This window comes from Alligator mississippiensis, chromosome 1, assembly GCF_030867095.1.
Source record: "Alligator mississippiensis isolate rAllMis1 chromosome 1, rAllMis1, whole genome shotgun sequence".
Classification (NCBI taxonomy): Eukaryota; Metazoa; Chordata; order Crocodylia; family Alligatoridae; genus Alligator; species Alligator mississippiensis.
In genome coordinates, this window is record NC_081824.1 from 72,843,369 (window position 1) to 72,856,222 (window position 12,854).

At 50.0% G+C, this 12,854-nt stretch overlaps 1 long non-coding RNA gene across 1 annotated transcript; it reads right to left on the minus strand.

Moving 5' to 3' along the window:
* Positions 1-7,543: 7,543 nt before the first annotated feature.
* LOC132249969 (uncharacterized) lies at positions 7,544-12,495 on the minus strand. Its single transcript, XR_009461518.1, has 3 exons — positions 12,395-12,495; positions 11,366-11,518; positions 7,544-8,424 (listed from the first exon to the last, which is right to left on the minus strand). It is a non-coding gene; the product is annotated as an uncharacterized LOC132249969 (long non-coding RNA).
* Between the last annotated feature and the right edge of the window lie 359 nt (positions 12,496-12,854).

A 12,854-nucleotide genomic window follows, 5' to 3' on the forward strand; every position in this document is an offset into this window, starting at 1 on the left:
CACTAGACAAAAGAGGCATAAAAATTAGACGCTGCAACACTGAGTTGTAGCCCCTAACTTTGCTTGTGAATCTATCCCTAAGTGATGTAGGAGGCCTAGTCCCATGCTTAAAAAGTGACACTTTTAAAATGGAACTTTGGTGCACTTGTGTTAATTTAGCATTTAATTTAATTAAGTATTTATGACAAAATGTGCATGTCAAAAACCTCCACACAACAATTCCCTATACCCTCCTCCCTCCCCCAAAAAACCCATATGGAAGGATAATGTGGATCACACTGTTTAGAAAATAAGGTAACAAGTGGGACCAATTAAAAAAGAAGATTTAAATCAATGTGTTTCACATGCTTTTTAAAATATATATATATGTGTATTGAGAATGGAAGCTGTTGATCTAAACTGAAACCTCTGTTGTCTTGCCTTTATGTGCAAGGTCTTACAGATTCATGCTAGAAGAGAACTTAAATGATGTGAAGTGTTATGTATGTGGATACTACTCAGTAGTTCAAGTTGTGCTTCTCTGATTCTTGACACCTTTTTGTAGTAGTATTTTTACAAATATTAATTCTTTAGCTGGTAGAGAAGCCAGTATTTCACTGAGGATGGAGAGAACAAACATTTATTTCTGGAAGTGCAATAAATTTGTATCTGCATTGAGTGCATATTCCAATATTTCTGTATGTGGATAAGATCAGGCCTTAAGAGAATCATAGACTGTTTCATACTCTTGTTTACACATGTATGCTTCGAGCTGGAGCTCTGTATAGAATCAGAAAAAAATAGGGCTGGGATGGGCCTAGAGGTCATCTAGTCCAGTGTTTCTCAACCAATGGGTCAAGACCCAAAAGTGGGTTGCAAGAATATATGAAAGGGTTGCGAATAAACTTTAAAAATGGATTTTCCTTTAAAAAAGAAAAATGTGGGAAACCATGGCTTTTCCCTTGCAGGCTGGCAGAGCTCCAGTTTGTAAGGGACTGCGTAGGGCCCCCCTGCCCCACACATACACCCTCTGCCCCAAATGTTGGGGGGGCTGGGGCCTAAGGGCAGGGGGCAGCTAGTTGGGAGTGAGGGGCATTGGGTTGGTACTGGCCATCAGTGTTTACAAACAGGTCCTGATACAAAAAAGTTGAGAACACCGATCTAGTCCAATCCATCCTCAAGGCAGGATCATCCGTGTCTAAACCATCCTATTCCATCCAAGTGTTTATTTAACCTGCTTTCAAAGATTTCCAAGGATGGAGATTCCACAACCTCCTGTAGGAGTATGGACACGCATGCATTTGATACAGCAGGCAGGGCTGAAAGGACTAATGAGAAACCCCTGTGCTCAGGCTCGGCGATAGGTCTGGCTGGCCAGAAGGAAGGGGCTTGCTGGAATAAAAGGGTCACCCTAATATACAAGAGGCCTAGACAGCCCACTGTGGTACCTGGAGGCACAGTAAGGGAAGCCCTGGGTGCAAGGTAGGAGAAGTTTTTCCTTTTTCCTCTGAGTTGACGCAGAAGTATGGAAACTTAAGTTTACATTTTAAGTTTGTTTTGCGAGTACCTGGGAGGGCTGTATTTTCATTGTGGTTAGGCCAGTAAATACTGGAGGATTGGAAATGGCTGTGAGAGGAGGCATGGAGGACACATGGCAGATTCCTTAGAAGCCCTGCAAGCAGAAACCCCTTTTAGGTTTGGGGCCAGAGAAAGAGACAGAGGAGTAAGGGCTGAGAGGGCTGAGAAGGCCAAGAGAGAGAGGGAGAATGAGTTTGACCCTGTAAGGTCAGAGTGCCAGGGGACTAAAACTGAGACTGTGGGACTTAAAACCCCAGCAAGGCAGCTGCTGCCAAGAAGCCAAGGTCAGAATAAGAGGGCCTGGGGGTGAAGGTAGCAACCACAGGCCAAGTAGGCCAACCACAGTCCTAGTAGGCCAAGACTGAGAGTGTTGAGGTTGAGACAAATACGAAGGGAGGAGCCAGGGGCTCAAAGGAATCATCTCAGCTTATTGAGACCTGTGAGGCATGGGTGCAGCCATTAAAGCCCTGAGACAATTTAGGCCGAGTAGTTTGACACTTGTTGTAGAGATGATATCTTTTATTAGACCGACAAGATTTTTGCAAAAAAAACCAAAAAAAAAATCTTTAATTGCAAGCTTTTGGGCACAAACAGCCTTTGTCAGGCATTGGAGAAAAGATTGTAAAAGTTCTCTTGGGTAAAAATGAAAGTTCATATTTCAGAGGATTTCCTATGAATATAGGAATATCCCGTTTCATAGGATTTCACTCACTAGGCCTGGGGCATGGTAAAGGGGAGGTTTGGAGCCACGCAATTAGCCCATAAGGCTTGAGATGCCCTGTGTGGCACAGTACTGAGGAGAGGTACAGCAAAGGGCTCAAGGACCAGCTAGTTCTGGTGAGGTCCAACAGACCAGGGCCACATGAAGGTCTGTGAGCAGCCTCCTGATTTATTTTACCAGCAAGGCATGGCAGGAAAGACAAGAGGGCGCACTCGGGGCATGGTTGCGGAGCTACTAGGGGCATCACAACCACCCTTGGGGATCCTGCTCCATGACATAAATATTCTCATCCTGAAGACTGTTTGTAAACCATTCACTTAGTTGACCCATCTCTGCTCCTGCTGAATTCAGTACAGGCAAAGATAGGTCTATTGTGGGCACTTCTAAAAGTCTCACCCTATAGGCCTGATCCACAACCCAGTCAAGTCAATACGAGTCATTGATTTGAACATCCTGATCCAAAGCCTACTGGATTGTTTCAAAACTGTTGTTTGGAATCGTTCACCCAAGTCATGGGGGACGAACTGGTTTCTTGCTGATTCATGAAGTATATTCACTGAAATTCCGAAATTTTATGGACATTTGAAAATTAATGAAAACCAGTTTGAATGGGTCTCTCAGACCTAAGAGCAAATACCACACAGGTTAGGAAGAGGCTAAAAACAAAAACTGATTTTAAAAATGTGGTGTTTAAGCCTGCTTTCAAGCAATTTTATTTTCCATGAAAATGTCTCAAACTTCCTACCTAACATTCATCAGATAGATATATTTAGCACAAAGGTCCTTTGCACTGTGTTAGGAACAGCCATCCACACTGGAGACAGACATTTGGCTTATTGTGTGTGTGTGTGGGGGGGGGTGTTGTTTGCTTTTCTGGTGTTTTTTTATTATTATTATTTATAAAATATAAGCACTGCTAGACAATATAACACCTTGCATATAATTTTCTTGCCCAGCATCTTGTTCTTGGTCATAAAACATCTGTTATTCTATGTGGTGTTTTTATAATAGTCCCTATTTGCTCTGATATTGCATGGAGATAGAAGGCCTAATAGGTGAAATAAAATGAAAATTGTGCTGACAGGATTTACTAGCGATGTTTCTGCAGAAGCAAAATTGTTCTACATAATTCTGAGCAAATCATTTCAGGTCATGATCTGAATGAGTCTTCCAACATCCCAGAAGGTTAGATACAAGATAATTCTCCATTCCATTCACTCTAACAAAAACAGAGGAAGACAATTGAGTAAAATACATGAAGAGACTATGAAATAAATGCAGAAGTTCATGTGTTCTTGATGCACTTGCATGTGTGTAATATTTATTCAATTAACCCTTCTGCTTTTATTTCTGGCTGCAGCAAGAATGAAGTGAGGAAAAAAAATTGAAAAAGCTCATGTTCAGAAATGAGGTTTTTGCTCTGTCAAAAATGGATTTATAGCCATTTCTAAAGCATCTATTACTATATACATTTTCTACATTAAAAAATTACATATACAGAGACATAGCTCTCTGCTCATTGGAGCCTCTGCTCTGAAGACCACTTGCCCAATGATGACAGAGACATGTCAGTCTATTAATAAAACGTCAAAGTGAAAAGCTTGCTCACTCCACATACCTAGTGGGCATGTCTACACATACAATTAATGCAACTGAATAAACTCTGGCACAAACTAATTCAGACTCAGTGTCTACATGTGCACCCAGCGACAGGAGCAAATTGAGCCCAGGTGGAGCAGTTTTGGCCAGGAACACTCCTGACCTGCCCTAGCCCCTTATGCAGTAAGAGGAAGCTCCAGTCTCCGGCCTCAGTTTGGCACAGCCAACCACAGGCACCTGAGCACTAGCCCATGCTTTAAAAGGATGCCCTGCGCTGTGTTCCCTAGCCACATGCTTCTCTGGCCCTGAGTAGCCTGGAGCCTGCTGGCACAGTCCTCCAGAATGCCATCCGGAGAGCCTGTGCCTAGCGTACTATGGATGCACCTTGCCCTCTCCCCTGCAGCACCATGGCCTACTGCTTGCTGTCACTCTAGCCATGCTCCACACACCATAGGTAGACCACCATCTGGGGCATGGTCGGCCTATGCCCAGGAAAAAGCCAACTTGCTAAATGGGTACTTTGCATCAGTCTTTCACCAGTCCCAACGGGCACCCCTGCCTATTACAGGACAGGAACGCCTGGGTGAGGGTGATTCCTTACCTTCCATCAGTGCTGACCTTGTGAAGGAACACCTTGAGAGGCTGGATACCTTCAAGTCAGCCGGCCCTGACAGTTTACACCCCAGGGTACTCAAGGAGCTGGCAAGCATCATAGCTCAGCCCCTGGCATGGATCTTTGAGAACTCCTGGTGCTCTGGTGAAGTGCCAGAAGACTGGAAGAAGGCCAGTGTGGTGCCTATCTTCGAGAAGGGGAGGAAAGTGGATCCGGCAAACTACAGGCCCCTCAGCCTGACCCCTATCCCGGGGAAGGTCTTAGAAAAGATTATGAAAGAGGTCATTCTTAACAGAGTGGCTGATGGCAGCATCCTGAGGGATAGCCAGCACGGTTTTGTTGCGTGTAGTTCTTGCTTGACCAATCTTATTTCCTTTTACAACCAAGTGATCTATCACCTGAACAAGGGGGAAGAGATTGATGTCATATATCTTGACTTTAAAAAAACCTTCAATCTGATATCCTATGATCACCTCTTGGCAAAACAGGCCAACTGCGGCCTTGGCTTCACCACGATCCACTGGCTGGGGAACTGGCTCCGTGGTTGGACCCAGAGGATGGTGGTTGATGGAAGTCAATCGTCATGGTGCCCTGTGACCAGTGGAGTCCCTCAAGGCTCTGTCCTTGGGCCAACACTATTCAACATCTTCATTAATGATGTGGACATTGGTATCAGAAGTAGACTAGCCAAGTTCACCGATGAGACCAAACTCTGAGGTAAAGCATCCACACCTGAGGATAGCAAGGCGATCCAGGCTGACCTTGACAGGCTCAGGAAATGGGTGGATGGGAACCTTATGGTGTTTAACACCGAAAAATGCAAGGTTCTCCACCTTGGGAAGAAAAACTGGCAGCATGCTTATAGGCTTGGCAGTGCTACGCTGGCTAGCACCACAGATAAAAAGAACTCGGGGGTCATGATTGACCACAAGATGAACATGAGTCTTCAATGTGATGCTGCGTTTGGTAAAGCAAGCAAAATGCTGACTTGCATCCATAGATGCTTTTCAAGCAAATCCCAGATAGTCATTCTCCCATTGTACTCAGCCTTGGTGAGGCCGCAGCTGAAGTACTGAGTCCAGTTTTGGGCTCCACAATTCAAAAAGGATGTGGAGAAGCTTGAGAGAGTCCAGAGGAGAGCCACGCACATGATCAGAGGTCAGGAAAACAGACCTTATGATGAGAGGCTGAGAGCTATGGGACTCTTCAGCCTGGAAAAACGAAGGCTCAGGGGTGATCTGATGGTCACCTATAAGTTTATCAGAGGTACTCACCAGGATCTGGGGGAACATCTGTTCACCAGAGCGCCCCAGGGGATGACAAGGTCAAATGGTCACAAACTCCTCCATGACCGTTTCAGGCTGGACATAAGGAAGAACTTCTTTACAGTCTGAGCCCCCAAGGTCTGGAATAGACTGCCACCAGAGGTGGTTCAAGCACCTACTTTGAACCCCTTCAAGACAAATTTGGATGTTTATCTTGCTGGGATCCTATGACCCCTGCTGACTTCCTGCCCCTGGGGCAGGGGGCTGGACTCAATGGTCTTCCAAGGTCCCTTCCAACCCTAATGTATGTGAAATCTATGAAATCTATGAACCCTGTCTGCCCCCACCTGCCATAGTCCTGTGCCTGGGAACATGGCCCAGCCTGTGCCCTGCTGCCCCCAGGCCATTTGCTACCAGCTCCTGGGCCACTTCTTGGACCCTGGCAACAACACTGATGATACCCACATGGATGCTGCCACAACTGGTATCCACAAGGTGGATCTACAAGATCATGGTGCTATGGCCCTGCTGTTTCTGGCCTCAACCCGCCAGCTGGGACTGGTATTACCATGTTGTCCTGTGTAACCAGTAGCTGGACTCTGAATGACCCAGTCCATGTTTCAAAAGTTAGTCCAGCAGCTCTGCCCACACCTGAAGTGCCAACCCACTGCCATGCACCAGCCTTTCCCTGAAGTGACCCACATGGCCATTGCCCCCCTGAAACTCACCATGCCCACCAGCCTGTACTACATTGCCCTTCTGTTTGGGGTGGGCAAGGTGACCACCCAGGAGGCCGTCTTTGAGGTCTGCAGTGCCGTCCAGGACATGCTAGCCAACACCATGTTCCAGCTTGCCGACCCTCTGGAGGTGGTGGTGGGCTTCCAAGCACTTGATAGGACATGCATCCCCATTACCTGCCCACCCTTGGGTGGACTACCCCTACTACAGCTGGCAGGGCTTCCACTCAGTCATGTTGCAGGCCATGATGGACCACTGGGGGCCTTCACCAACAACTACACCAGTTGGACTGGCAGCACCCATAACGCCCAGATTTTCCAGAACTCCACCCTACCCGCCCTGGAGGAAACCAGCTGCTTTGCACCAGGAGTCTCGGACCTGCAACTGGGTGAAGTGATCATCCCACTCTGCCTCATTAGAGACCACACCTACCCACTGCTGCTGTGGCTCATATGCCCCCACAACGACCACTCTGACCCATGCCAGGCACACTTCAGCCAGAGCCCAGGCCACAGCTACACGCTGGTTGAGTGTGCCTTTGGGCACCTCAAGGGATGCTGGCACACCCTTACTGGCCACCTCAAGTTTTCTGAGGACAACATCTCCCATGTCATCACCACAGCTTACATGCTGTACAGCATCTGCAAGGCCCACGGAGAGCTCTTCTGTGGAGCCTGGGTGGAAGAGGCATGATGCACGGAGGATGCCTGGCACTGGAAGTCCAAGCTGTGGCAAAGCCTATGATGATGGCCTCCTGCCCTGAGGCCCTGGGTGAGTTGCACACCCAGAGGCATCTAGGGCACTATATCCATGATATGCTTGCAGACCACCTCCATCAGCACCCACCACAGTAGGGCTCCTGGGCAGCTGCCCATGGATCTAGGTACACAGGCCAACCCCAAGACCACATACACTGTGGAGAGGAGCTTGCAACAAACCACAAATTTTATTTACATCCTGAACACCACAACAGACCCCCCCCCCCCCAGATTCTCTCCCTCCCTCCCAGCAACAGACCTCCTTCTTCCCTCCCTTCCAATGATGGTCCCCGCACCCTCCCCAGCCAAAACACATACCACCAATAAAGCACACTCATCCCCACAGAACTATGTACAGTGTATATCTATAAGTATCTGAGGGGGAACAGTGGGGAAGAGGTGACTAGAGCATGGAGACTGGAGGCAGGCACCCAGAACCCCAGTCTCAGCTGCCAGTACCTTGGGTTCAGATGGCACAGTGAGTCTGGCGGGCCAGGGGCTGGCCCAAGGATGCAGGCGGACACTCTCCAGCCTTCTCAGGCCACTCTCCCTTCTTTTCCACAGGGCTGGCCCAGCAGAGCCTGCATGGGGAGTTGGCTTTGCCACAGCCACCTCCCACTCAGGGGCCACATCAAGGCAGGGTGAGGTAGGGAGTCCAGCCACTTGGGATCCAGGATCTGGAGCAGGGGCTGGGGGCCCTGGCCACTGCAGGCAGTGCTGCACCTTCTTTCATGCCCACTGTGGTGGGGAGGGGGTGAAGCAGGCCCACAGGTGGCTGCCACCAGCCAGCCAGGCCTGGGGCTGGAGCCTGGATGCCAGGTGGGACAAAAGACACTGCCAGTGCCAACACCATGTCAAGAACATGCCAATCATCCTCGGTGGCCTCCACCACTTATCGCACCATGGTGTGCTGCTCCTCCTCGACCACCACCTGCCTCTGCAGGAGGACAAGGTATACCTTGCAGTCTGCCCAGTCCATGGCCTGCCACATCTTGCAGAATTTGCTGTGTCAGGTCCAACTATCCTTGAGCTGGGCCTCAGAGACAGTGACCAGCTGCTCGAGGAGAGCCATCTGATCCTGGCTCCAGTGCTGACAGAGCCAGCACATGCAGAGCATCCTTGGGGCCCCATCTCCACTAGCAGCAGCTGGGTCTCCCCCACATCCAGCAGGTTCTGCAGAGCAAGAACAGAGAGACTACTTGTAAGAGTTTGCAACATTTCAAAGATAACATGCAGTGTACAAACGGGCTGTGTGTTGGCCACCCCCAGTTCAGGGGTCATGCATACACAGGTGCCCAAGGACCACGGTAAAGTGCCTGAGTGGGCCCTTCCATAGGTGGCCATTGGCCAAGCCTTCCATCCCTGCTTCCACAGCAGGGACAGGCAGACCACTTGCCATTTGCTGCAGGCAGCCTGCCTTCCTTGTACCCAACTCATGCTGGGCCATTCCTGGCCCCTGCCGGCAGCTACCACGGCAGCTCTGAAGCAACTCCCCCACCTTCTCCCTACAGCCCAGGCATTTAACTCCCATGCTGCTGGGCCTGTGGCACCCAGGTTCTGGGGGTGAGGGGCTCCTGCCCAGCTAGGTCACAGACCTGGTGATGCCCCTCCGCCACTCTCCTCAGTGGCTCTCTCCAGAAAAGTGCACTGACCAGGGCCCACACTGTGTATGGGCTGCATCCTAAGCATGCCCCAGTCGGAAATTTTGGTGGACAGCAGGAGGAGCTTGGCCAGGCATGGAAGAGAGGGGAGGGCCCCCACCCCCCTAGGTGGGGATCCTGACCCAGGGCATATAGCGCAGGGGTGGGTGGGTATGCTGGTGTGGGCATGGGTGGCTGCAGGACCCCCTTCCCCCAGCCCTCCTCCCTGTGTGGGGCTTACTGGGGGGCTGTGGCAGCTGCTCCCAGCAGTTAGATGCTGTCCCTGGCTGTGGACAGGAGATCTGGCTGGCCAACATGTCCTGGGTGCCCAGGCAGTGGCCTCTCCCATGATGAGCTGGAGCTGGCATGTGCAGGGGTCATCCCCACCCTGTCCTCATCAGCAGTGGGCCACTGTTGGAGTAGCCAGGGCAGGTGGTGGCCCAGGCTGCCCAAGCTGCTGGGTGAGGCCGAGGGCAGGGAGCAAACCAAGACCTGGCGAGGGATCCCTGAGGGACCCTCCTTTGGAGAGTCCTCCTGGCCCAGACTCCTGCAGCCCTCCCATGCTGCAAAATATGTGCAGGGCCTCACCAGGACCTGTGGAGCCTAGGATGCTCTCCAGCTCTCACAGGAAGGGCATGGATCTGCAGGCAGCCCCGGACCACCTGTTGTGGTCCCAGACATGGACCCACTATGCCCTCACGCCCTTGACCTTGACCTGACACTGCTGCAACTGGACCTCAATGTCCCCCCTAATTACTATGAAGTCTACCATCTCCTCATAGTTCCAGTTGGGCCCCCATCTGTGTGTCAGCAGGTGCAGGGCCTAATGTGACGGCAGTTAGCGGGGGCCTTGGTGGGTCTGGCCTGGGCTTTGGGCAGCACTGTTGGGTGGCAGCTGCCAGCAGTAGTCAGGCATGGTACCCATGGGGCAGGCCCAAGCTGGCAGAAGCCTTACCAGCTCAGACCTGGCAAGCATCTGGTGGCAGAGGAGCTGCCCGGGCTATGAGGCTCCTAGGCCACATGGCTCAGCAGCAGCCAGGAGTCTGGAACCCTGCTGGCCCAGCTAACCCTTTTTGCGCCCACATCACCATCTACTTGTGTGTTTAATCACACTAATTTTCTCTGCCATTGGATAGTACTTGTTTCTGCTCCTGCAGAGGAGTAAATTAGTCTACTCCAGCCTAATACTGGTGCTCACTCAGACTGTGGTGCTTTACTGTGGAGCAAATTAGTCTACTCCTCAGTAAAGTGTATGTGTAGACATATCTGATTTTTGAAGGAATGAGTTCTAAAGCCATGGATGGCTTTGTAGTATCATTTATAAAAATGGTGCTATATATACTAAATTTTAGCAACTGAAGCATCTAAGGGTCTATAGTTCAGGGTAGAAGATCCTAAGTTCTATCCTTGCTAGCAGCTGAACATTCATGTAACTATCAAAGAGAGTTGCTCAAAAAGAACTTGGAAGCATTCTGCTTCTTTATCTGGGAAGCAAGAGATTGAGTGAAAGACCTAACATGCCATGTGGTGACAGGCAGAATACACTGTTATGAAGCCATTGGCAATATGTTTAAGTCAATCCTACACCATGACAGGAAACAAGAATAAGCACATGAAATGTAATGAAAGGCAAACTTCTGCAACTTCTTAAGACACAAACAACAGGGAATCACAGTTGTTCTTATCCCAGAAGTTAAATATTACTAAAGTAAAAGAAGTTGTTTATGTCTCAGAAAAGAACACTGAGTCTATTAATCTATGAAGTACCTGAATTTTACAGTTGTGCAACTTTTCAAAAAGCCCTCTGATTCATACATAAGCATATTGGTTTAGAACAAATTTAGTACTAATCAAAGTGTGGAAGTCTACCAGACTATGCTGAATATGATTTACATTGCTTGATAGAAATAACTAAGGGGCAGATCCAGAGAGGGTGCAGTGGCATGGCTGCACCTCCCTTTCTATGTCATAGCAGCTGGTGACTTTAGTCCCAAAGCAGGTAAAAATTCATACTTCCCCATCCCCTCTGTGCTGAGAGGCACATGCCCAGACTCACACACCGCCCATTCCATTCCCCACCCCACAGACTGCCGTTGCTGCTGTCCCCGTTGTCCCAGGGGTGAAAGGACCTCCTGCCTACTCCACCTGGGTTGTATGGGCTGGGCTCAGCCTGGATGTGTGGTGGTGGGTTGGCAGTTCCCCCTCCCTCCAGGTGTTCCACCCAATCTGGGAGCAGATGAGGGGAGGAGAAACATGTACACTGGCCATTGTTGACACTGCTATGGTCCTGGGGTGACCCTGGTTGGAATGGGACAGGAGCTCTCCTCACCCCTGGGGACAGAGTGGACACCAGCACCAGCTGGCGGAAGGGGGAACAAGGCAGGGCAGGGAGAATAAGAGTGGAGGGGAAAGAGAAGGGAAGGGAGGGAATATGCCTCTGAGCATGGAGGGGAGTGGGGATGGGGCTTTCTTACCTTTTTGGGGGATTCAAGTCCCCAGCTGCTGCTCATATGGTGTGTTCTGAGTGATGTAGAGAAGATGGGGTGCTGGAGGTACAGCCACCCCTGCAGCACCAGTTGCTGCAACTGCACCTCCCTTTGTAAAATCCTGGATCTGTTTCTGAATAGCTGCAATATACATTTAGTGCTAGATGAAAAATTAAAGTTTCCAGGATAATAGTCCAAGCCTTACCCATGAAGAGGTTGCACATATGGAATGGTTCAGGTTTACATTACCTTCAGATCTCCTTTCTTAACCTTTTCGATCTCAGTGTCCCTACTTACATGTTCACCCTGTACCTTCCAGAGAAAGGGTTTGGGATGAAAGCTGACAGGGTGCCTATCAGATGAAGTAGTATTAAATTTTAAAAATACTGCTACTTTTCAGGAAAAGATATTGACACCTTGGTATAGTACTAAACATCACTTTGTTCATAAGGCACTGAAAAGATATATCTTTAGATATATATATCTATAGATATATAGATGTTGTACCCTCTGTTGGGGCCTTGGCCTACTCAGCCTCTGCCCCTTTAATCTGGCTAGGCCTTCTAGGCTAAGCCCACTGGGTCAGACCTGGCTTTGAGTAGCTCTGCTCACTCTCTTCCAGTCACTGGGCCTCTGGCCCCATTTGAATGCACCCCTCTGGCACCAGGCTCCCTGGCCCTGTCTGTTGCACCCCTCTGGCACTGGGCACTCTGGCCCTAGGTCTCATACCCTCTGCCTGCTGCAGGCTTTCCTAGCTGCTCAAACCCTGCACCCACTTCTGACAGGGCTGAAGACAATTGTGTGCCTCCTCTGGGGACTGAGACCTCCATACCTCCTCTTCAGGTCTCATCCCAAACCACTGGTTCAAACAGTAACACAAGCATAAGCCCCTGGGCTATAACATCACCATAGCCAAGAGAGACTGCACTCTGCCCCTGTAAGAAGGCAAACCTCTCCCCTTGTATAGCATGCCCCCTAGCCCTGAGTACTTTATGGGCTCCTGGAACCTTACTGCACCTGGAGGCAGCCAAGCAGGCGGCAAAATGTGACAGGCAGCTCTCTTGTGTAGGAGCTCCTTCTCCTGGCAGTTACTAAAGAGAGTGACCCTGCCAACCTCAGCCCTGGGCTTATATGTACCCAGGGCCCTGCCTCCTTCCAGTCAGCTGACAGCCTCACCTTTAGGTGCCAGCTAATTACCTCCTCAGCCGGTTGCTCAGGCAACCTGCAGCTGTGGAGCTCTGCCTAGCCTGCAGGGGCCCCCTGGCTAGGCTGCCTCTGCCCTTAAAGGAGCGGGCACACCTTAGTGCTCTGTGACAGTTTAGTCTATACCAGTGGTGCTTAAGTCTTTGGCTCCATGGCCCAGATGAGTAGTGTGGAGCTGCATTGAACCCTGTGCTCTGGGAATGACTAGTGCACTGGCACTAGACACCAGAATCAGGGCCTGGGGCCTAGGATTACCCCCACCTGGCACAGCATG